This window comes from Puntigrus tetrazona, chromosome 19 (assembly GCF_018831695.1).
Source record: "Puntigrus tetrazona isolate hp1 chromosome 19, ASM1883169v1, whole genome shotgun sequence".
Classification (NCBI taxonomy): Eukaryota; Metazoa; Chordata; class Actinopteri; order Cypriniformes; family Cyprinidae; genus Puntigrus; species Puntigrus tetrazona.
In genome coordinates this window covers 15,116,908-15,144,032 of record NC_056717.1, presented here as the reverse complement: position 1 = coordinate 15,144,032, position 27,125 = coordinate 15,116,908, and the positions used below count along the sequence as shown (strand labels likewise).

Below are 27,125 nucleotides of genomic sequence, written 5' to 3'. Positions count from 1 at the left end.
TTATTTTTCCCAAATAATTTTTTTCTTTCTTCCTTTTTCTAGACTGAAATGCATGAATAAAATTGTATTGATCAAAAAGAATGAAACTTACAAATGGTAATTTATTAAAACATTTTTTGTAAATTAACTTAAAGCGTAATTTATGAAAAACATTTTATGTCCCTATGAAATGGTTTATATATTTTTATCAAACTTTGGTAATTTTTACCAAATATACAATATAATACATATATATAATATAATATAACTGAGAGAGCAGGGCATGTGTGTGTCATTATTTAATTGTTTGGAATGCCCTTGTCAAAGGCAGCGATGTAATTTCCTCATTATCAATCCGCTGGGATGTTCCCATGACAACGAACACAGCACGATGTGCATCAGCAGATGTTGCTATTTTAATGTCATAAATGTCTTTTTACTGTTGTTAGCATAACTTTTGCAAATAAAATACATTCTACATTTCAATATGGTTTTAAAATATGCATATATGTAATGCTTATATATAAAAAGTAATAGGTATAAAGCTTTATATATATATATATATATATATATATATATATATATATATATATATATATATATATATATATATATATATATATATATATATATAAAAATAAAAATGTAATTTTATGCAATGTATTTGTGCTACGTTCCTGTCATGGGAAAATCCCGGCTGAATATAATGAGGAAATTACATCGCTCCCTTTTACAAGTGAATTCCAAATGACTAAATAATGACACACACATCCCCTCTAACAAGAGAATAAGGATGATCACTTTGATGATTTTGAAAATAATTATGAATTGTACGATACATAATACACAAATCATTACACCCCTATCACGGACACTAGTCTATATCACGTTTTTATTTGCCCGTGCAGACATACTTATGTTGTATCCATTCAAAATTTGCCAAATTGCATGACATTCCATGTCATACAGTTTCCTTTTATAAATTCACTTTTTCTGACTGGATTCAGCCCTACACGCCCTGCAAGTAGTGAGCACAGACGTACCGTGTACTTTTCCAGCGAGGTCAGTCAAATCAGATAGACATTGGGAAAAACACCACAATAAGTGATATGACATTCAAATCTATGCATTCAGAACACATAGGCGGATACAAAACAAAACACAAGCACATCTCAGTGTTATAATGGATGAAATGTGAAATCGGATTTCACCAATCAAACAGCAAAATGACTACAAACTTTGTGTACCTGTGTTTTCACATCACGGTCAGTGTTTGCTGGTGTCTTTACAACCTGAGTTTAAACCACAATACACTTTGACTTTACCACTGCCAGGAGAACTGTGGCAAAAACAGACAGCCAACTGAGGGCAGCTAAAGCCAAATGCACTGAAGGGAATTAGATTACAACCCATATCTGCTGACATTACACACAAATTCCCAGGGATCCTGTTTTTTTTCTAATTCCACAACAGACCAGCTGGCTACATATGGATCAATTTATCTAATGTGGCATCAGCAGGGGTTGCTTCACAGAAACCAGTGAGATGATTGGCTCTATAGTGCCACAAGGAACTATAATGCAGATCGAGCAAAAAGTCACGCCAGGGGTCCAGGTTGCAGAGAATCCAGCATAAATGTAAATGCCAAATATCTACAGGGAATGTGGATCAAGCTCACAGAATCACACTTTGGGATGTAGGGGGTATAGCATATACAAGTTAACTTTTTAGGACATTCTCTGCCTAATTTTATGCCTCATTTTATCATCTAAAATCATGCATCATTTATAGCCTAATTAAGAATAAACAAATCATTTAAATGTGTTCATTTAACAAGCACTTTTATCCAAAGTGACTTACAAATGTGAATAATAGAAAAAAAGCAATTCAAGAGAAAACACAGGTAATGCGACCATTCTGAATTTCCATAAGAAAGATTTAAATATACATGCAGAGGGAGTTTAATACAAAAAGGCTATTTAGGAAGTGCATTTACTTTTTTGGTTAGATAATTTAAGGAAAGAAGAATTGCAAGATGAGGAAAAAAAATAATACTGGAAATAAAATCTGAAATCACAGACTCTCACTGACAATGATCTGGTTTTGTATAAGCAATCAGATTTCACTGAGCGGTCTCTTCATAACCACCCGGCTCTCTCGAACACACATCAATAAATCATAAAGAACGTAACACAGTAAACGTGAGCAATGAATTGTTTCAATGGCACTCTGACAGGAGGTATTAATGAATATTAATAAGTCCAAAAAGACGTTTGCTTTTCTCTCCTTCTCTCGTCTCGACACAAATGGCCTTCATTATTTTCGGGCTATAATTCCATGCTGTCTTATTTCCAAATGTCAGGCTAGATTTGCAAGCAGCTGTCAGAGAATCAATAATTCATGTCATCATATTCAGATCACTGCCTCAATGCTGCTAATTCCAATTTATGAAAGATTCCCTTGCGAATGGAATAAATCCACATAAATGAAGGAGTGAAAGGTCTATTTTAAAGGTCCTGCCTATCACACACTCTTCACGCTCCTGTGACAATTTAGACCACTGGGTTTAAAAGGGCTATAATAACCTGTTCAAGTTGCACAGGTAACCGACATTCGTTTTTTCCATCAAAACCTGTGCATTTTGCAACAGTGATTATAGTGACATTGATATGGCCTCTACATTAATCAGACTGCAAAAGCTATTTTTTTCCAAATCTCAAATGTCATAAACAATCACCTTCAGTGGTCTGCTATCAGCAGCAAATCAAATCTGTTCGGGAATAGAAATTTATAGAGATTTAGGTCTGGGCTCTCTACTTACTGAGCCAGTAACTACTGTGGCAAACATCCAAAATACCCTACCAACATTCGCAAAGATACTCAGAAATACAAATTATATGACACCATGGAAGTTGAGAGTAATAACCATTTACATTTTCCTTAAAATGTATGCAGCCATAAATGACTCGCACTGTAAACTGGTCTTTTAGTGGCATTCAGAGAGAGACAAAGGAGGCACCCTTAGAGTGTCAAGACTGGACGGATTCTTTCTCTGCGTGTCCATCACATTCATTCCGATATCTCAGATCCTCTTAACACACCTCACCATTTTTCTTCACTTTTCTTTTATTTTCATTGTATTCAACTCTTATCCTCTTTCTCAGCCTCTCGCTTTCTCCCATTTTCTCCATTTTCCCCCAAATCCCCCCTCTCACACTCTTAAATTCAATGCTGCTTATCTCTACCAACAGAACAATAGAAAAGCCATGGACAAGAGTCAGAATTAGAGGACATTACACTGCTCGGCCTTAATCCTAATCAAGGCAAGAATGATCCGAGTTCTTCCTCAAGGGACTTGCATCCCAGCCTTCAACTCCCACACCACCCACTGATCAATCCTCATCAAAGCAGTTCTCTTATTAAAACACAGTCAGTCAATGACCACCCCCTTCGCTCACTGTCTCAGACTTTCACACACTTCTTGTATAAAAGAGTTCTGTCAACCCTTGTTGGTGTGCACACTCACTTTATCTACTCATCTTGCACTCTGTGTTCTCCCTTCCTTTCCCAATGAACCACATTAGGTCAGCCACCTATAGAGGCTTATGACATCATCAAAAGCGTCCAAGCAGCTAATGCTGGGGCTTTGTTTGCTTCCTGTCACCTCTGATGGATGGTTTCCATTTAGCCAAGTCCGGAGGAGATTTGTAAATGTCCAGAGCTGAGCCCAAGCCATAGATGGAGAGGCACAGTGCTGAGCAGATCCGAGAGGAGTCAGGCATCGCTACATGTGTGTGCGATGCTCCTGTCATGTGAACTTGAGCATTCAGGTCATTGAGTTCACATAGTGCACTTCAACTCGCACATGCACAAGTGTAATTTCTCACAGAAGAGCCTGGGGAACCTAGTAACAGAGGTACAGTAGAACTACATAAATTATAAGAGTTTTTGCACAGTGATGTGAAGAGGACAGTGCAGAAAAGTAAAAGGAAGAACCATGGACCAAAGAAAGGAAGGAAATGCAAAAGAAAGGAAACAAAGAAGGTGAGAGGAAAATTGGAGAAGTAAAGCAGGATGGTTGACAGGAAGGGAAAGACGTAAAAGATTATAAAAAAAGAGAAAGATTGGAAGGAAGGGATGGAAGAAAGGACAGGAAAAGAGAAAGTGGGAAGATCTACTGTGCCAGTGCAATATTAAATAAGTATACTAATGTGCTCACGTGTTTCATTGAGAATGCGAGAGAACCCTCTTTTCTGTATCACTTTTGCTCCTTGCAGACAGCGGGGTAGCGTTTCACAGTGGGGAGACGGCACTTGCGAAATTGATTTCCTGTAGGCTTTCGTGACATTACCCCTGTCCCCTCAAACCCCAATCTCAACATGCCCATATCCACGTCTGCCTGATCTGAGAAAGCAAGCTATCAGCTTTCCCTCATTAGGCTGGGAGAGAGGGATGAGATCGGAAAGCAGCGAGGAAAGGAGAGAGAGCCCTGTCCATTTGCATTCCAAACCCATCAGGCGGGTGTCAATGGTTATGTTTGCATCTGAATGTCAAAGCAATTTCAGGTGCGGCACTCAAGAAATTGAGAGAGATGGAAAAGGAAAAGAAAAAAAAAAAAAAAAAACCTCGTTTCTGAATCACTGAAGGGTGTCCGACTGATGAGGATGCTGGGTTTGGAGAATGAGAACGGAGTAGCGAATGAGATGGAGGCAAATTTGCAACATCTCTCAGAAATATCTAAGCACGACAGGTTGGGCACATTTGCAGCCACAAACAAACACCACTGCTTATTGTTAGCTCAGGTAATGGATCCCTCTTTTTTCATTTTCACCTTTCACTTTCAGGACGTGAGACTCAGCTTGAACATTAAGTAATAAAGCAAAGTTGAAAATAAGTTCCTCATAGTTTTGCACTTGTAGAAGACTCAGCAAGCCATGCAAACAAATTGCTGTGAATGTGTGAAAATATCCTTCTGAACAGGTTAGTCATCAGCAAACCTGACTATTTAATTCTAATACAAAAGATGAGGGGTGAGTTTATTGATTGATTTCCATTTCTTGAAGACAAAGAGATATCTGGAGGCTGGTCACATTTCCATGATCAATGACCTAGAGGTCAACAATAACAGATATTTCGTCCAAGTAACACACCGCAGTTATGCTATGCTGAATAATCAAAGAGTGGGGAATGCAAGGGACAATTGGTGGAGAAAAGAAAAAGAGGTAAAAAAAAAACAAAAACTTATGGGTCGAGCCAAAATGCATTGACCTCTACCCAAAACTATCAGGGTCTTTAGGATTTCAAGAAACCTCCAAGCAAGTGTTTTGGGGCAGGTTGGAGCTAAACTCTGTAGGACATTTTCCTTCCAAAGAATGGACCTTCACCACTAGGTCAAGAAACATGGAATAAAAAAAAGTTTATAAAAAATTCAGTAACCTTAAGGCAGGAATCGGTGGAGGGGAGGTGGGGGGTGGATTGACTATGCCAAGATACACAAAAAAGGTTATGAAAAGTTCCAGTGACCCTAACCCAAAACTGGCCTCTGACCTTAGAGTCGTTAATACAATTGGCCATGGAAATGACAGGGTGGTCCACCTTTGGAAATCGAAAGGAAGTAAAATGGTTGGGAAGGCATGGATCTATACATGACAGGATCGATGGCAAGGCTAGATGGACACTAATACTGCAGGTCTGTAAGGGATTTAAAGGTCACAGTGACCCTTGTTGAGAAATAAGGGGCTCAGCTGCAGATAAATGGATGTACAGGGCAGGAAGGCCATGAAGGATAATTAACAGTCACTCTGAAGGACCTTGACAGGATCCTAGAGAAAAAAAGTGAAGCATCAGCATGCATACACGCTCATAAAGAACACACATAATGTCAAACAAAGTTAAATTTGTTATCACACTTGCACGGATGCACATGCTCACTAGCTCTGCAGACACACAAAAATGTATGACCCCTCTAGAAGCGCCCGGGCAACAATTAACTGAGTTTGTCAGTCTGGCGTTTGCATAAAAAATGAGGCAGAAACACAATCAAGGCCACAATTAAGCTGTGAAGGTAAAAGGCTTGTGACCTTGTTGTGTAATTAACAGCTTCTTCTTTCATTAGTTGTTCTTTTTTTTTGAGGGTCTCGTTTTAATTAAGATACAGGATGCTGTCAGGAGAAGTTGAAAGGGAAGTCAAGCCATTGCTAAAAATGGGGAAAATTAGAATTAGAGCTTGAGGTGCAGCTGCTACGAGGACCCGGGGAGTGGGAGAGGATGAGAGAAGAGCAGACAAACAGAGGCATTAAGATTAGAGAAACACAAAGAACAGAACAAGCATTTACAGTTCAGGGCATACTGTAATGTAAAAAAGTGAAATGCTTGTCAACAGAGGGACTCAATGTGGATATATATATATCACTTAAAGGGCTCTTCTCCAGGACTAGGCTTGCTGCGATAGACGGTGTTGGCGGTTATAATGGTGTTAAGCCACAACAGCGGTTATGTCACTTGCCCACCGTTCCACACCGTCATTTTGACTTTATATAATAATAAAAATCTTTTAGTTCAGTGTGAGAAACTGTAAAACAATTTTTTTTATGCTGACTGTGGCTCCTTATTTTCTTACTCGTTTTGCTAATAAATAAATGATATGCATTTTATAATTAGCCCATCTGATTTTTAATCTTGGATACCTACTTAGTTGTTACATTTTATATAAAATGGTCTATTTTTATTAGTTTTGTTAATAAAAGTTATACGTTCTAGTTGTATTTTGTTGTTGCTTGGATTGAATTCATGCAACTGATGTCAAATTGCTAATGTAGAAATGCTAATGTAAAAATGGAAGTAAAATATGCACGGTTCTCAACTAGGCTATTTAAAAGGAAAGCGAGAAAATTAGGAAAAACTTAAAAGCAAACAAATGCTTGTTGATGAATTGGCGCAAATATAAAAGCGAATGTAAAACACGTGTGCCACTTACAGGCTACTTAAACCCAAAGGAAAAAGACGGAAAACTCAAATGAACCCCTACCACCATGATACCGGTATTACCTGTGTTGTCACATTAACCGGTAAGGAAATTTCCTCAACATCACAACACTAACCGGGACCATCTGTAGCCTTACACCATTCTGGAATACTGCAGACAAATGCACACAGTAAGTTCTGAGAGTGTACATTTTGTAAGCACTAAGTCTGAGGATACTTTGCTTACTATTCTTACACATTCAAACAAGTGCACCCCATGTTAACCTTCGGATTAAACAGATGGACATTAAATGGCACAATGGTGCTTGATGAGTCTTTGTGATGCCTGAATGCACGATTCATCTAAAATGCATGTAATTAAGATCAAACACATTTAGATCCATTTATGGACCAAATGCTATTAGAATCAAAGTTCAACCAACTGTCAAATAAAATAAAATCCAGCTTTATCACATCCATGCCCTTGAGGTCGTTCAACAGTCATTAAAAATATGACAATGACAAATATGCGGCTTGACTTTTCTGTCATTAAGACGGTGTCAAAATAAAAAAAGGTATTCATATAAAAAGTATCATTGTACAATCTAACATTTTATTAAATAATGTGAAGTGGTTAAAATGTGCTTTTTTATTGTTTGAATTTTCCAGGTGGCTTCCTCTAACAGAACTTGACATTTACAGTGTTTGTATTTTGTTTGCTCAAGGAAAACCTTAGTGTAAAGTCTAAATAGTGTTCAAAAAAAAAAAAAAATCAAAAGAGAACAAAATTATGTCAAGATAAACAATAGTGACAAATAAGTGCCTTGAGAATAAAACGGTATTCAAATAAAAAAAATAAAAATAACATGGGTTAAATGTCTTTTTAATCATTTGAATTTCCAGGTGCCTTCATCTAACTAAATCTGACATTTTCAGGGTTTTTTGTTAACCCATTTTAATTGCTCAAGCAAAACCTTTGTGTAAAATCTAAATAGCGTGCAAAACAAATAAAAAATAAGTTAAAAAATAAAAATTAAAAATTAAATCATATAAATAATGATTATTATTTGAAACATTCACACATTTTGTAAATGGGAATGTTTTCAAAATGGCACTACAATTACAGTAAGTTTCCTGAAACTTATGGGGTTATCAAATATCCATAAAATCAAGAATAAAAAAGTATAAAACAATGGAAACCACCCACATTCATCCATGTTTTTACCAGTTCTTAACTAACTACTAACTTGTTATTTTTAATTTAATTTAGTTTAGTTGTTACCCAAAACACTGAACTGAATACTTACTCAATGATATTTATTATTGAGGAACCTGGGGTTAAATGTCTTCAAGGGCACAGTGATGACGGTTCAAAGACCCTCCCACCAACCTACATCATTTTGTTTACCGGCCCAGACCTTTAACAGCCACCCCAGCATTTAAATGGATTTTTATAAAGCGAGCAACACTACTTCCAAAAAACCTCTAGTCTGTAAAAACCTAAAAAATTTGTCAAACTTTTTTTACTGTGCTGAACTTCATTAAGGACACCGTAGGTCACTAGAGCAGTGGCCTTTAACAAAAAGCGGAAGAACTTGCAACTGAACGCCAGTACAGTATACAGTACACTGACTGCTCAAACTGTGCATAAAGACTTGGACAGAATGTGCTTTCGCCTCTTCCATGCCAACTCTGAGGTGGTGTTGGGTGTTCACACACAGCAGATGGGTCTGGAGTATGTGTGGGTGTATCTATTGATTTCTCCTGGCCTGCGGTCTTCCAAGTGCCTCTATTCCTCCTCCCTCACTCCATCCGTCTCATTCGAGACTCGCTCCAGTCTAAGGTCTCCATTGCTCTTGGCTTAGCCTGGCATGTTATAGCTCCATTGGTTGCCAAGTGTCCTCCATAACTTCCTCCCTGGATAATGGACTTTGCAAGAAATACTGTGTAGGATGTTTGTAATCCCAAGAGATTCGGTACGGACATTTCTAAATATCGCCAGTTTGGCATATGGTTCTCTATTTTGCTTCTTTCTCACTCCAAATTTTGAATATTTTTTACTCTTCTCCCTGTACTAGACAGCAGGCTCTGTGCATATTTTTAATATTGAATATATGGGATGGAAATGGTAGGGATCAAGTTATCACCTTTTCAGCCTTAAAAAAATAGAGCTAATGAGTTGAGATCAAAAAGCTACAAATATTACAAATGCTGTATTATGTTATCCGTAACTCGTTTGAATGAAACTTTTGTCTAAATGAAGCAAGAAATCTGATGATTGCAAACCAGTCACACTTTCACAAGTGGTTTGAAATCAGAATAGAATCCGATGCACCTCAGTGTGAATGCAAAAACACTGATTCCAAATTAGCCATGTATGGATCGTATCCATCGTATGGATATCAGCCATGTTTGATATCCATACGACTGGATGGATCTATATTTTTTTTTTTTGTCGGAAGCCAAAAAAAAAATCTGTCTTTGTGCATATCATACTATGAAATTCTGAAATATGTAAACTCATACTGCAGATTGGCTCAACTTTTGGCAAAAAGCATTAACACAACCAGACTGAAAATCTGGCCAAAAATCATCTAGTATTTCCAACGACTGAGAGATCAAACCAATTAGATTCCTTGCATAGATAAGCACAGCAGTACACAGCCAAACATAATTACGGACTCTGTAATATCAATGAAAATCTACAACACACAGATTTTAAATATGTATTTAAAATCGAAAGAGAAAAAGTATATTCTAATAAAAATCGAATTCTCATATTTTATAAAGGAATGCATTAATTAGAGCACTATAATAAACAGATCCTGTATTTGAGTATATATATATATATATATATATATATATATATATATATAAAGACATATGACAGTGATATGACAGGTCAAAAGTTATTTGAGGACATTTAGAAGAACCAGAGAGACAACTGAACAAAAACATTTACGAAAAAATGATTCCATTTTTGCTAGTCACCTTTTGCATCGCTCCTTGCCTGCCTCCATCACTTTTTGCTAAGAGTAAATGAGCGTAAGCCAGCGAACTATATATCAACGAGCTTCATCAGAACTGCGAGAGCTGGTGCTGTGCCAAGTGAATCTGCACACTTCAAAAAAAAATAATAGCTTGTTTTTAATGGAGAAATCCTGGAGCGCTGCACAAAAGCAAAACGCAAACAGTGGCGTGTTCAGACGTTAACGCTGCAGTTGGAGCGGACGCTGCCTGTGGCGGCCCACAGATCAGTGAATCTGACGCTGCATCTGCTGTTGAGACCTTGGTTATAAGCGGAAGTCCCACCGATGTTAGACAACTCCAAGTCAAACTTTAGACACCCACAGAGAGGATGCTGTTATTGAGGACAGGAATGAGGGAAATGTATTTCTTCAGAGTGTTTGACTGCATCAAACTTTGTTTTTCAAAAGGTACAATATCTTATGTGAATGACTCATATAAATTAAAATTATATACACTACCGTTCCAAAGTTTGGGGTTGGTATGATTTTTAATAGTTTGAAAGAAATCTCTTATTCTTACCAAGGCAGTGTCGCATGAATCTTCATAAATCATTCTAATGTGCAGATTTACTTAAAAGTGATGCTCCTTACTTTTTTTGTGTAAGCTATAATATATTTGTAAACATAATTTTTTTTTGTTTTTGTCATATTTACATTTGTCTGTCTTAAAGCCAAGGTGTTTTTTGGTTACACTCACATTTGCACTCTCATAAATGATTAACAATTAATTTTCCCACGAAATGAATCTCTTATCCTGTTTCATGAATCTTGGCATCTGGCCTATGGTGAATTCCTGGTAAATTGCTGAGCTACAGGAACCATTAAATAAACTATTCATGTCCACCCTCAGAAGAACAGACAGCGCGCCCGGTGTGGGCTACACTGAAGTCCAGAATGACGAGTGGAGAGCGAGTTAGAGCAACAGAAAGATGGAGTGAGACAGAAAGAGAGAGTGCATGGAGATAACCAGCTGAGAAAATGACATAAGCTATCCGGCAGTTATCCCTCTCATTCGCACACAGCTCTATACTCAGCAGTGAATTATTCAGAGTGAGGCCACTCAGTGTCACAGCCAAAGTGCTGAAATAGCTGCGGTTCACAGTAAGCCAGTGAACGAGAGCGAGAGGGGGGGCAGGGGCAAATATAACCTAGGACCGCTTACGATGCACCAGTGATGCTAAATGTGCAGAGGAAATCTTGGAAATGCAGAGCTGTTGAGTGAGGGACAGGACAAACAAACATTTAAGCAGTCACAAATACACACACACACACACACACCCTTCATGACTGTGATGTGAAAAAGAGCAATGAATGACACAAATTATACCTGTGTAGGAAGGTGATGCACCACCTACCACTAAACAGCAAACACAAGCTAATTTCCTGGATGTTAAAGACATGCTGTTTAAAATCTAAACTCATCCAGTTTAATTTCTTAACAAAAGGGGTTATGAACGGAGAAATAAAAATTCCCTTTTGACATATAAGAGGTCACGTCACTATAAAAACATCCTGTAATTTTTCAAATTCAAAACTTTCTTGTTAGCCAAAAAAAAAAAGTATACTGAAATCAGTGACTATGATGTAATATTGTGGCTATACATCCCAGAAGATGATCGACGCCTGCATCTACATCGCTGCCTGTTTAGCTCCGCCCACCGAATGGCACATGTATTGTAAATAAAGAGAGAACTACTTAGGTCTACACATAAACCAATCCATAAAGATGGCTCCGAAGACAACAAGATGCTGTGCCCTGCCAAATTGTGGAAAATTTGCATCGCCTTTCTTCGGATCCCAACAAAAAGAGTGGATGAGTTTTATTTTTAATGAGGATCCAGACTGCATCAGTAAGAACTTGGTTCTTTGTTCACTTCATTTTACAGTGTATTCATTTATAAATAAGGCACAATTCGACAGGATTTTCTGAAAAATTGAAACCAAAAGACTATGCTGTTAAAACCATACTGTATACAACGCTAATGTCGCACCACACAAGATTAAGTGTTTTTATATTACTATTGCTTTGTCTGCTATTGCAGATTGTTTAATATGTATTCATCTGTTTTTAACGAAAGTCATGTCACGCACACAAATATATAATTTGTACATTACAGTTGAAGGATATGTAAATAAATACTATACAAAATGTATAACAAAAGCCATCTCAGCTAATGAGCTTCCCTTCAACCAGAACACACAGTTTCAACAGGCACTCACCTCACTCACCACACACACACACACACACACACTTGCTGTGTGTCTGCAATTCAGCATGTCAGTCTCCACAGCAACCTTGGTCACTATGCCAACCCCATCAGAGAAGGTGACGGGCCTGGGGTCAGCGTGATTGCTAATGCTAACACCACGTCAGGCTGGCTGGACTCTGACACTGGGCTCCAGCTGTGGTCACTGCAGACACACAACAGCTAACAGCTGCTGAAATATACCTGCCAGACGGAGGCCATTTTGTGCTTCAAAGGACACAGTAGTTTGGAGATGTGGGTAACTGTTTAAAAGGTTTAAGTGTTGAGAGATATTACTAAACTCCAGTTTAGAGATGAGTGTCGTTGACCACCTCACCACACAAAATGTCAAGATGCAAAATTAAAAGCTCTTTTAGACATTAAAACATTCTTTAATATTTATTTGCAAGGCAATACAAAAACAAGCAGAAAAATACATTGATATGAGCATGAAAATGATCCAAAAAACGTATTATATACAGAGTTTTTGTTGTTTTTTGTTTAGTTGTGTTTGTTTGGTGTGCATTTAGCAACCGAAATGCCTACAAATCAGATAGAATGACAGAACGATAGAAAGAACGACAGACAGACAGACAGACAGATAAAAAGTATTTGTGATTTCTTAAAAACAATTTATTAACTCCAAATGTAGCTATATATAATGAAATATGTTTGTTGCTTCAAAATGTCATGCCACAGTGATGAAATATTGACGGATTTGTGATTACTGCAATACATTTATTTTATATATATATAGATGGATATATATATATATATATATATATATATATATATATATATATATAAGATGGATATATATATATATATATATATATATATATATATATATATATATATATATATATATATATATATGGATATATATATATATATATATATATATATATATATATATATATATATATATATATATATATATATATATATATATATATATATATATATATATATATATATATATATATATATATAGATAGATAGATAGATAGATAGATAATGTATGACTCAAAAGCTAGAAAATCATTAACAAATAAAAATATACTGTATTTTAACAATTCATTAAATATAAATATTTCAATTAAAAACATATATATAAAGCAGACATGGATTACATTAACAAAGGTGTACTGATAAGACACGTGTCCTGAACATTGCTGAAAGTCCTTGATCAGTGTGCGGGATTCTGGGAAATAAGCAAGCTAACATTTTTATTACAGCCAGACAGGATCATCCCAAGGTGACACATCTTAATAAAAATCATCCCAGACCCCCCGCTCAATTCCCAGAAAGACATTCTATCATTGTCATATTGAACGCTGCTAAGGAGATCGTCTCCTCACACACACTCTCTCAGACACACACACACACAGAGAGAGAGAGTAAGGATTAAAGCTCTGACAGTTCATTAGGGAGTCTGTGACATCATCTAGAGACACGGGAACGACACACAGGCCAGAATACAGCGGCTCTGGATCGTTTAATACTGATGAGCCCCACACATACAGTGCCTATCAACATAAATACTCTTTATTACCACTGCAGCAGTCCGCATAACTTCTGCTGTCTCAGTGCGGGTCAAACCAGGGCTTGACCTGCCCCTGCCCTGTGGCTCAATCAATAAATCAGCCACCCCGGCTTAACAAAATCGCCTAAGTCCAACGGAACCAGATAAAACATTGTCTTTAAAGAGTTACACAGGGACAGATGAGAATGCTAAGAACAAGATGAAACCTTGAGATCTTACTGATTATTAGTGGTGCTTGCCAAGGCACAAACAAGTATTAAATGCTTCACTGTTTGAGCTACAAACAAGAAGAAAAAAACAAGAAGAAAAAATAAAATCTCTTGCAACATTCAATTGCACAGCACACTTTTTTGTTCACAAAAAAGACACAAATCTAGTTATTAATGCACATGCTAATAAAATGCATGTTGAAGTCATCTTGTATAATATACTTTTCTAAGCAAAACGTTTATAATCAAGGCCCTCTAATACTAATGCAACAAGGCCGATTGTAATTCAAAGAGGCCATCTGCACAATTCAATGCCCCACTTCTAACACAAGTGCAATCTCCTGATTGTACAAGAGCATGTTTTAAAATACACAGAAGGACTTTCATTTACAGTATTGTGTGGGCAAAACAGCAAACAGGAAACATAAATCATCATCATCTTTTATTGGCAGAATAAATTCATTGTGGCTGTTTAATTTAATGAGCCATTAGTATGTGATTAATTTGATTTGATGCATTTATTTGCCGGCTGTGTTTTTGTAATTTGTTATTTTTTTCTGCTTGTTTCAAGTAACTGTTTATGCATGCCTGTCAGCACTAAACAAGTTTGGATTTGTAGCCGTGATGTTTAATTGGATTTGAGAGGGAAAATGAGGGCTGTGATGTAGATTGGAGAGGGGGTGACTGTGTGTCATGAATATTATAACAAAACAAACAGATACGCTACTGGATGATGACTGGTCAATCTACAATAAAACACGCAATATAGCAACATATATGATGCTTTCTGTTTAGCAAAACCATACAGTCACTCAAAACTGGATTTTTAAAATGTGTGGCATATAAATATAAAATATACTGTATTATTTATTTATCTTCATCCATCTCTCTCTCTCTCTCCAGACAGTTATATCTGTGCACTGTTCCTCTCTCAATATGAGTTAAGTATAAAATACATTAATATATCTGATCTTAAAATATATTACGCCATGTAAAAGTATTATATTTATTATAAACAACTCTATATGCTCAACAAACAAATATCAAATATTGAACAAAAACAAACAAACCAAAAAAAAATAAATCACCTGTGAAAACAACTGTGAATTGACTCGCTGTTGTCTTTTAGCACCAAGTGTTAAAACAACAATGATCACTCCAGTTCTATTTGTGCTTTGCCACCTAATCGAATGTTCACCAACACCCCCCATGACGCCTCATAAATATAAACACACAATACTTGACCTTTCCTTTCCCCCACAAAGCATCCTGGTGTGTTACAAGCACACATACACACACACACCAACACGGACAATGAGCCTTTACACGCCAAGGATAACACCGGGCGGTCAATAAACGACAAGGGGCATTTATTTATCCATCCATTCTGTCTTTTATTTACACCTGGTGTCCATTGAGTGATACCATTGGTCAGAGGAGGAGTGTCGGCCGCTGGTAATTGGAAAGCCGGCCAATTAGATTGATCCTGCAGATGGAAACAAACAAAGGTTGCCAAGCTACAGCTGCCAGGGTCAGATGCAGCCAGAGGTAGTCAGTTCCAATCCATCGTCATCCTCTTGGCCGAGTACCAGCACATATATGCCTTCCCATCCATCTGCATTGGTCAATCCATAAGTGAAGTGCAGACGTGCAGGTGAAGCGGCGGTATAAATGCGTTTAGAGAGCGCCAGTGAATCTTTCAACGGTGCCTCCCACCGTTGGGGCTCCTCTCTTGGCATATGGAGCGCAGCCAATGACGGGAGCCGGCATGATTTACAATACAGAGCAGAGCTAAGCAGTGCTAGAGAGAAGAACGCAGAAGTTACAGCAGTGTGTGTTTGAACTAAGGACATTGGGAGGAGCATAACTTGACTCTCCCGATCTCAATTTGCGTCCTCCCCATTTGGTACACATTGATTTTAGGGTTGAACGCTTACACTCACAGTGTCCTCCCTCCGGAGAAGCACAGCAGGAGAGGCGCCTGTGCTCCGTCTGAGGAATTCGACAGTTAATTGTGTTTGATTGCACATGGTAAGAAATCAATAGCTTTCAGACACAAGCACAACACACCATGTCCCATATTACCCCCAACCTCTCACTGTGTCCCACGTAAACGTATGACTAATATCAATAGCTGTGCCTTCTATGGGCTGCAGGCACAAATACGAACGTATTCGGACTTACTGGTAGCCAACTGGAGGTCATTTAACTGCAGATAAAGAGAAAACGAGCAACAGAGAATGAGATAAAGAACAAGATAGCCGAGACTGAAAGGTTTTGTGCTCCAAGGTTAATGAAACTGCACTGATTTGAACTCCAGCTAATGACAAGATGGTTCTGTTCAGCACACAGTCTTAGCAAGTGTGAAACATGCTGGCTACACTCACACAGTCAGTGTTTGAGATTCACAATTGAGCCTTCGCAGGGAGCTTGTTTAATAGAAGATCGGAGCAATCATAACGCTGAAACCACCATTTTGTCCGACAAACAAATCAGACAGATTAAGGTTGCTGTGTAAACGTTAATGGTGTGTATTGATATCGTTCAGTGGGTGAAATAAAATACCTTTTGATGTTCAATTATGTTCGTTGTATAAAATGTTTGGGAGATGCTGAACATATAAGCTAAAAATAAACGCATATTATAAGAAAATTAAAGTGTTATTTGTCCATTTGCATGCATGTTAACCTGTAGTTTGGGACTCCTAAACCCTTCTTAATCCGTAATAGGGGCACTTTAAGTAAATATGAAAATATGAGATACAGTGACTTGATTAAAAAAGCACAAAACTGTATTTATTAATAAAATTCTTAAAATGTTGAGTTATCTTTTCTTGAAAACCATTCATTTGATTTTTTTGTGAAATGAACCTAAAATAATAAAACAATAAATACATTTATTTAATAAAGATAATTTAATTAATGATCATTAATTATTGAGCACTATATACAGTATATATATACAGTATATATATATATATATATATATATATATATATATATATATATATATATATATATATATATATATATATATATATATATTAAATCACGTCTGTTTTTAAATGTTTAATTTGTTATATTTAATAACATTCTGAATAGATTTTGATTTGTTGCATACTTAACAAAATCTAATCTAACAAAATTCCTTTCGAAAAAGTGCAACTGTTGAACTTTGAATTGCAATTCAGTTATTTTTTTGCTCAACAGCATTTCCATTCAAACAGCACATGCCTTGCTTTCAAAGCTTTCCTCTGACACCTGAAATTGTCAGAGCAATCTTTCAACCAAGCAAACAGTATATGAACAGAGCATACAGGACCGCCCGTATTCTGCTGCAGTGTAAATGCAGCCAATCAGCTGGTCACATTTCACCCCACATCCTCCCAGCTGCTCAGGTCCACCTCTACAACATACAGGAGGTCATAAGGGAGGCGTTTAAACAGACCGTGTTTGTGTGCATGAAATATGTCAGCCAGCACAGTAATCTCATGCTCTTGCCCAGAGGCAGACGACCCGAACAGAAGGATGAGGGAGAGACAGAGCGATATGAGGCAGATCCCAAACACCCGTGGATAAAGGAAAGCAATAATGTGTCCGAGGCCATCTGAGAGTGAAATGACATGAGATTAACCTGGGGGGAGAGAGGTGCACACCTCAGATATCTTCTGGGAGCTCTGCGACACACACACACACTCCGCAGCGTCTGTTGAATGTCAAAGCCAGCAAAACACATCGAGGGCATAACATTTAGGAGGAAAAGTAGGAGCTTGGGGGAAAAGATCAAAAAGAAAGAGTAGAAGAAAGGGATGAGAAATGTGCAGAAAGACAGTGTATTAACAGCAGGGTGCTTGTCCCTCACAGTGGGTTGATTCCTGGCTGTCTCATCTCTTAGGATTCACAAGCAGCAGTCTGGTACGAACGCATACGAGTGGCCCTGACAGACCCATCAAGCACCTCTTTTACGGAGATGTCCAAACACTCAAAAATCGGCCTGCACTCTCAGCGGGGTCTCCGACAGCCACAGCAAATCTGTTGCTCCAAACAATTCCCCCCTCTCGCTTCCCACTCTCCGTTTTTCTGCTCCTCATCCCTCTTTTCTCAGGGTTTTTCCATTTGCTGACCCTGATATGTCCGCACGCCTCCGCTGATTGGCCGCGTGCCGCGGTCAAGCTGACAACCTGCTGCTTTGACTCTGGAAGACGTGACACCGGGATCAGGGCTTGAGGAATCGGACAAACACACACTCTCTCCTCGTCTTCGGTTCCTCTCTCTCCTTCAGACAAACAGCAGTCCTTTCTGTTCCTGCGGGCTGTCTGGGTGTTCTGCCTGGCTGCTTCACAGACAAATGAGAGTGGGAGCTTCTGATAACCCCGTCTACACGGAGGAGAAAATGGGAACACCCACAGGTGCTCATGCACACATAAAGACACACAGCCCACCATGACGGCACTCACACACAAGTCTATACATTAAAGCGGCCATATCTTGAAAATATAGTACATCTTGCTCTAGAAGAGATCCCCTAGGATATTATTCCCTTTTCTCAGTATTATTGCTATCACTGTTCTGCTTAGATACATTATTTAAATAATATAAAAAAAAGAAGTAACACTATTTTAAGGTGTCCTTGTTACAAGTTGCATGTACTTACTTTTATAATAACAATAATCTATGCATAATGACATGCAAGATACCCTAATCTTAACTATATAGTGCATGTATAAGTACTTAAAGGTATTATTACACTGTAGCAAATAAAGTGTAACCAAATATGACACTATAAATCAGTAATAATAAGTTAATTGCTATGGCAAAATAATAATAAACATCATAAGGCATATAAATACATGATTATGGTACATTACACCATGCAGTAAAAGTTGCAATGCAAAAGTTTCTCTAAAGTCTACTAAGATATTGCATCAAAATAAATAAATACATCTAGCCATGATTTAATAATAACAATAATAATAATAGTAATAAGCCTCTCCGTTTCATTTATATACAGTGGACCTTTGTCATACTTGGTTGTAGTTTTTTTGCTCCAATAGCAAAAACAAAACAAAAAACTAAGAAAAATCCACAATAGCATTTCCATGACATTTACAAAAAATATATATATAGAGAGAGAGAATATGTCAAAAGAGAGAAGGATAGGCAAAACAACATGCCAACATTCCCTCAGTTATTTTGTTAGAAACACCCATACATCAGCATTAACTAATTTTTTTTTTTAGATTTCATGATGTTAATAACGGAGTAAAGTTATCATCAAAAAAGGGTCAATATCTTTTATTACAGCTTAATATTTAAAGAATAATAACACAGCCGATAGCATGAGATATCCACCTTTTCAGATCAAGACAACCCACATGTACAGAACATTTGGTCGATGCTCGGAACGTCTTAATTGACATCTGTCAACTACCTCAGCACTCTGTAGTTAGCCAATCATAGCAAAGGTAATTTGCATAAAGAAGACAGTTAAGCGTGCAATCAAAGCAAAGACCTGATACGCTCACAAAAAACCCACAAAACTGTTATAAAGCAAAACACCTCACACGCATACGACTGCAACATGACTTCAAAGAAAAACAATATTCTTTCAACCATATTTCTCATAGCTTTTTATGTCTGAATCAGAGAGAAACACGAAGAGAAACAGACCACTAAAGCTTTGTATTGCCATCATTTTCCCCTCATTTTTCTTCAATCCCTTTTCAAGACATGACATTTACCTTTAACAACGGGTCATTATGTATCTACCGCGCTCCAGCGAGGGAGCTTTACTGTCCATCTGAAAATCAATACACATTATCAAGCACATAAAACCTGCTGTGAGAAACATATACACGGCGGTTCTGATCAGGGATCAGCTTTTCCAGCGTCATTTCTGCCTCGTGTCATTATGACTCCGTGCACTGATCCAGAACCGGCACTCTCGAGTAAAGCAGAGAATCGCAACAGGTTCAGCTTAATCCTCTGGTTGTGGGCAATGGTGAAAGGTGACAGACGAACACAGTAGTGTGCTTTTGTGTGTGTGAAAGAGAAAAAGGCCGTCACAGAGAGAGGAAGCGTTCACGAACACTGTGTTTGGAGCTCTGCGCATCTCAGAAGTGAAATACATCTGAAATTACGATTCCATATACTATATATAAATATATATAGTGTGTTTGCCAAGCAGTGACCTTGAGAAACTGCTATGATGAGATACCTATAGAATCACTTTGAAGAAATGTTTCATACTAAAATGTTGTCATGTTGTTTCAAACCTGTGATGATTTTATAGTGTTTTTGTCATACACGTCATACAAGTATGTAATTTCATTAACAATGTACTTTTATGCATATTATTATTATACGCCAGACTTATTATATTTATAACACTGCTATAAATGCATTGAGATACGTCATCCCTAAAAGCCTCATTTTTTGTTTGAGTTGCATTAAATATGGCATCCAGCCTAACAAAAGACTGCATTCATGATTAATTTACATATGGTAGATGAATACCATGCTGAAGTAAGAGCGTGCTACATGAATTAGCACTCGACTTCCTTTAACGGCAAAGCCTTTGAGATGTCACCCAAATACTCGTTCTTCATTAGGGGTTGTTTAAGGCAAATCATTATGTTAAGTGTTTTTGTTTGGCGTGTAAACTTAAAAGACCTCCTCAGAGAGAACGATAAGCCGTAATGAAAAGCTGTCTCATCCATGCTACTGTATATTACATTTTCTTACTGTTGCCATTAGCCTTTAGCTGTTTTAGTCATCGAGCCCTTTGGAAGAATGTTAAATGCTGAGTCTCAGTCCGCATGTCCTTTTCATGGTAAACATGGACTGACAAGGAAGTCACCATCCAGACACAGTGCTTTTCATGCTTGAACACTTAATAAGTGAAAAAGAGTCATCTACCATCAGCGTGTGCTGCATGTGTGTGTCTTATCCACAGCTCGAGGCTACCACGTCTTGTCAGCGAGGAGCAATTTTCCTTTTCTGAGAGAACGGCCCAGTGTTCCTTTCACAGACTCATGCTACAATACAGTACGCGTTAAACACACATTCACAAACACACTCTCTCTTTCAAGAAAAAGGGGGAGTCATGAATTAATTATGGGTTACGGTAAGATTTGCTGTTCCCATATGTCCACGTCTCCACGGCTCAAAGCTCCAAGAGGGAGAGGGTGATTGTGGGAAAACAAATAAATAATCAAATGAAAGGAAAGAAAGGGTGTGAGAAATGGACCAGGGCTTGTATGCTAATCATGTGAACAGGCTCTGTTGAAAAACCCAGTGAGCGGCTGATTATCTAAATGGCATAAAGGCTGAATTAGTAGACTTCTGACACTAAAACTGTAGGCAAAAAAAAATTGATACAACATCTAAATCTCTAACACAATGTAACAGCATAACGGAGCACAATGTAGCTTAACATAGTGCAACGTAATGTGTAAAGTATAAATAAATGCAAAATAAAACTATCAGATACAACTAAATAGAATTAAATATTAAATAAAAAAATAAAAGAGAAGAAAAAGAAATGGATAAAAACCTAAACATACTAAATAAAATAAAACAAAAAGCTATACTAACGAAATTAAATTCTAATTCAAAACTTATAATAAAAAATGTTAATAAAATGGGTGAATTTATTACAATACTATATGTGTATGTGTGTGCAATAGTATTTACATCATATAACAACATATCATTTAAACATAATCGACTGACTATAGCATTATTAGTATTAATATACCTAGTTTTAATTGATTTAGTATTTAAAAGAAGAACACTTCAGTGCCAGAATATTGAATAAAGTTTTAAGTAGTAGAATACAGTCACATCTGGTCTGGCGGTCGTATGCGGTCTGGCCACAAATGTCTTTGTCAATATATTACGGCACACTCAAAGCTCAAATCAGATTAAAAAACTAGGCACTCGTACTTCTGCCAGCGTTTGCAAAAAGACTACTGTACTCTGTTGGAATCAACTTTGCATTACACAACATTCTAATCAAGTCAACGTATTTTAACAGCTATTTGGTTTAAATATCAAATATGTTCTAAGGGTGTCACATTACAGCATTCTGCTTCCAGTATTAACAGTCAAATTACGTGCTACTGGAAATATGACTTACGAGAATCCATTTTATATAAGATGCCGTCTATGCAGACAGCAGACAGCGAGGCAGCTCAGTAGGTTTTAAAACGGAGCTACAGTAACGTGTAAAACACAATGATCAGAGCCGCAGTGAGAGAAAGAGTGCGTGTGAGGAAGGCGAAAGTGTGAAAATCAAACTTTGATACAGAGAAAGCAAAAGATGGGAATGGCAAAAGTAAACACCATCCCTCCTGTCATGATTCCTGAGGTAAACTCAGCCATCAATCCAGCTCCAAGAGCACAGTGTGTACTGCCAGCCTCCACTCTCTCTCTCTCTCTCTCTCTCTCTCTCTATTGATCTTCCCCTCCTGTCTGTCTGTCTGGACTCTCTAAACGGCGCCATTATCTGAACTTTTTCCCACTCAGGAACAACAAAAGTTAAACTCACGGGGAGAGAGCGAGACGGAACAGAGGGGGGGAAGAAAACACAGGCCTGAGAGCTGAATCCAAGCCAAATCCTTTGGGAACGTCCACCTGTGGAGTGTCCACTCAGGGAATACATATGGTGCCAACATGGGTGAGGTCACACCAGACAGAGGTGTCAGTATAATTGGCATTGTGCAGCACAGGAGATGGCAATAGGAGCATTCACACACACACACACACACACACACACACACACACACAAAAGATCAATCTATCTCCAGAGTGGCGCATATCCCGCTGCTCTCCCTATCGACCCGACATACACACACGCACCCTGGATAATGGATGTACCACACACACAGAAAGCTCAAGCAGGGAGTCGTCCCATCACCCCAGGACAGGAAACACAAATGTCCTCAAACAAGGAGAGTCCATGTGCTTTGTTTCACTGGAAACAAAACATGATTTCAAAAGTTAAAGTAGTATTTCACCATCGGCAGCCTATTTTTGTCCTCATGTCTGGTTTTCCTGAAGCTGTCTTAAGCTATCATGAGATATATCATCTTGTATCAGAACTTCCTCTAATACACTGATAAGACCGGATCACGCTCCGTTATTGTAGTGTTAGTAAATGATGATTTCTAGCACAAGAAAATCTGATTGAGTCAAACTGTGAGAGATAGAAGAGGCGCTATCGCTGAGAGGATCTGATCTGAGCTTTAGCTGCAGTTTGTATCCGCAAATGTCTGATTTGTGATGGATTTGGAGCCACATAGTGAGCACGCTTCAAATTTATTAAAACATTTATAAAGAAAGGGGAAAAACAAAAACAATTTCTATCTGAATTCCTATAAACGAAAAGTAAGAACCAAGCAATTTTTCATGGCTGAGTAAATGGATAACATAAAATTGAACACAATCCCTATGGAGGCTGAAATCTACAGACATAATCAATGAAGTTAAATAGTGCCTGCAAGCAAATTCAAATGACATCCAATGTATGCAAATGTCTGTGTGTGCCTGCAGGTGTTGGGATTTTCACCTTATACACACACACACACACACACATATATATATATATCTATATTACGTTACGTCTCTATTCATTACAAAACAAAGAATCCAAAAAAGGGTAAAGGTAAGGATGTTTGGATATAAATTTGCCATAAATTACAAAAGGATATGTTATTATTCTTTAGGTCTAACAAACATGTGAAGTGTTTCTCTTTCCACATTAATTGTATGAAGTGAATAGTGTTTAGTGATTCACAAAAATTCCTGTGTTATGGTTGTCATATAAAAAAAAAATTGATTTTGGGAATTTACATTTAAGGATTTTGCCCCAAAACAGCAGAAATTCCTACAATTACAATTAATTTCGATCAACCTCACAATGTTCCAATCACATTAGTCCAGCTATTACAAGCTGCCGCCTTCTTTGGTTTTACCACAATCCGATTAGACAAAGGACGGAGGGGCATCAAATTTCCTATGGGTGTGGAAGTGTGTTTGTGAAGAACAGAGATAGAAAGAGAGAGTGAGAACACGGCGAAAATCACATTTCAATAAAAATCACCTTCTCTATAGGGATCAGCTCATCCCAAAACTCATTCCAAAACCAGACTCTGGCATTCAAAGAGACAACAAAGACGGAACGCGTGCGAGTCTGTGTGTCTTTGCGCACGTGTGTGTGTGAGATAACCGCATTACTGGGGTAATCTGCATAGAGCATCTATCCAGGAATTGGAAATGAGATGGTGATGTTTAGTGGGGTGGGAGGGGGGTGTTCAGAGACATCTCAAAACACAAGACAAACACACACGCGCACACACCCCTGCTCACGTACGCACACCTTTTCCTCCCGATAATATGCAAATGCTTCCACCTGAAGGTCACAGAGCCAGCGTGGCGGTCGCTTCCGAGCGTAATGCATTCCAGTGTGGGCACGATTAACCGGTGTTCCCCTTTCTGACCCTTATCGGCAGTGTCACACTGAATTTATTCCTCGCCTCCTAGGTGTCACATTAAATTCATTCCCCCTGCCTCTGAAGTCCGTCTCTCTCATGGAACGAGAGGGTTTATGGGAACATAAACTGGCTGATGGGATGGAGGTTCTTAGAGTGCCATTTATCCGAGTGTGGTACGATACAAATGGGATTATTGCTGGGTGGGCCAGAGTGGAACCAGATCAGTGCAAAATGATCATTACTGGTTGAAGTTCACAGAATGCTACCACTGCGTTTGAGCAGCAGCAAAGGATGATGGGAAGTTAAGTCTGCCTTTGGGTAAAATTCCTCCGGCTTCATATTTTAAATGGCAAACTTCACTGAAAACCCGAACGTTTGATTCAATTTGAGAGCCCCTATTTAAAGCTGCGACGTTCCAACACACTCTGCATATGTCCACAGCCAGCAGGCCAGAGGAAGTGCTTATAAAAAAGAAGTTTCAGCTGTAATACCAATATGAATATTGCATGGGGCAGTGCTAAGCTAAGGTGGGTGGGGTGGGACATGCTAATCGGAGGAACAGACACAGCCCTCGTTAAAACTTTAATTGCCGCCTCATCTGCATCCTCTCTGGCGGCCCGTGTGCGCTCGCTGCATTTTTAAACAGCCATGAAACGCAGGGAGCTTCAGAGTCTGTCAGAGAGAGACGAACGTATGATAAAGAGGAAATGAGAGAGGAGATGGGAAGGGTAGAAAGAAAAAAAAAAAAAAGACTGAAAGCATAATTGACCAGCTCTCCCCTGGTGGTGCTAGACTAAGTGTGAATCAGTTTAGATTAAATAAAAAAAACAAATAAATACTAAAGTATGTTGACAATCAAATATTCATAAAATCACAAATATTATCGTTTATTTTTATAAAAAATATATATGGCAAAATTATGTATTCAAAATATATTAATAAATTGTTTTCTTAATATTCTAAAATAAATAAAAATTCTAAAACAATTTATTAAAATAACATTAAAATCAAAATTTTATAATAAAATCTACATAGCACATATACTATTTTATCAAAAAAATTATAATATAATCATATGTTATTATATAATTCATTAATATTAATATAGATGGATAGATATACAGATGGATGCGGATATCAAAAAACCCAAGGGAGACTAGACTTTATTCTGGCACTAGACTTTGTCAAGAATCAGTGTTGGGGAAAAACACACCACTGAGAACAACAGATTTTCCACCAAACAAACAGACTGAGAGGACAAGAATAATGGAGAGAAGCAGGAAAACACAATAGGCAGACAAGCGAATACAAAGTTACACAGTAACAGAGAAGGAGGGCTGAATTGCTTCGGTCCCTTCAGTCCCATGATTCACTGCAAATGAGATGTCACCCTGGCAGTCATAACGGGCTCTCGCCACTCCCTGCAGCGTAATTGAATTCCGCACTCGTATAAACTAGACGCTCGGCCCAGCCGCTGTTTTGATTGTTATTAATGCTGGTGTTTATGGGAGGAAGCCTCCAATGACCTATCAGAGCATCCGCAGAGCCCTCGAGGGCCCTATCATATACCTCACACAACAAACATGAGCGCCGCAATCATTCAGACTGACAGAACACATTACAAAATGAAATGTATTTAAATATGGCGTGGGATTTTTAGATTTCAAATAAAAGTTTACGTCAACCTCAAGGCAACAAATACTAAAGACGTGCAGTCTGACTTCTCATAGTCTTTCACCGGCATAAAGCATATGTACACACAGGCACTCACACACACACAAAATCTTTCAGACAGCTGCTCGACACCAGTGTGTTCCCAATTGCGTTCTGGTCTGTTTTCCCCAAGGCCATGCAGTGTGGTCCGATTCTCCCAGGATTCATCCCCACTGCTACTCGGTGCTACTGCATGTATATATTGCAATATTGATTTAAAAGTGCTCATATGCAGATAACTTGGGATAAAACAACTGTATATTTGAAAATAAAATATATGGAATGTATACATTTAATAATAAGATGAATAATTTACATTTATTATTTATGAATGTATTATTTATGATATAATAAATAGTATTTAATTATTAATTATTATTGTTTTTAACTATTAATGATTTACAAACACACCAATATAAATGATATAATACAAATACATACATGCAAATACAAAATATATGCTCTTCATGCGTGTTTATATATATTCATAGCAAATATAAATAACACACATATTATGTAAACAAAATTTTATTTTTGGATGCGATTAATCACGACTAATTTTTTAGCCTAATTTATTCATTTCCACATACTGGACCAAGCTCTTCAGAAAGCCCGTTCAGAATTTTAAGCTTTGGATCTATCAGTCATTCATGAGAGATGGCTCCTCTCCTGCGCAGGTTTAACCTCCCAGGTTTTGTAGTCCGAGCACGAGTGATCCAGTCAGACGGCTGATATGAGATCAGCTCTCGGCTATGAATGCAATACAGAAGACACGGTCAAACCGAAAGGAATTCCAAATCTAAGGTCAAGTGTAAAATTGAAGAGAGATCATGTATAGTCTGGGGAAAGCACAGATCTCAAGACAGCCATCAGTTGTGTGTAATTAAACTTTAAGAGCTGAGCAGAGGCTGCGAGCGGAACAGAGGTGTTCAGCCTGGTTACTTT

At 37.8% G+C, this 27,125-nt stretch overlaps 1 protein-coding gene across 1 annotated transcript in view; it reads right to left on the bottom strand.

Annotated features, from left to right (window-relative positions):
* The window catches only part of LOC122323518 (ephrin type-A receptor 7), a 114,113-nt gene that overhangs the window by 48,534 nt on the left and 38,454 nt on the right, over positions 1-27,125 (bottom strand).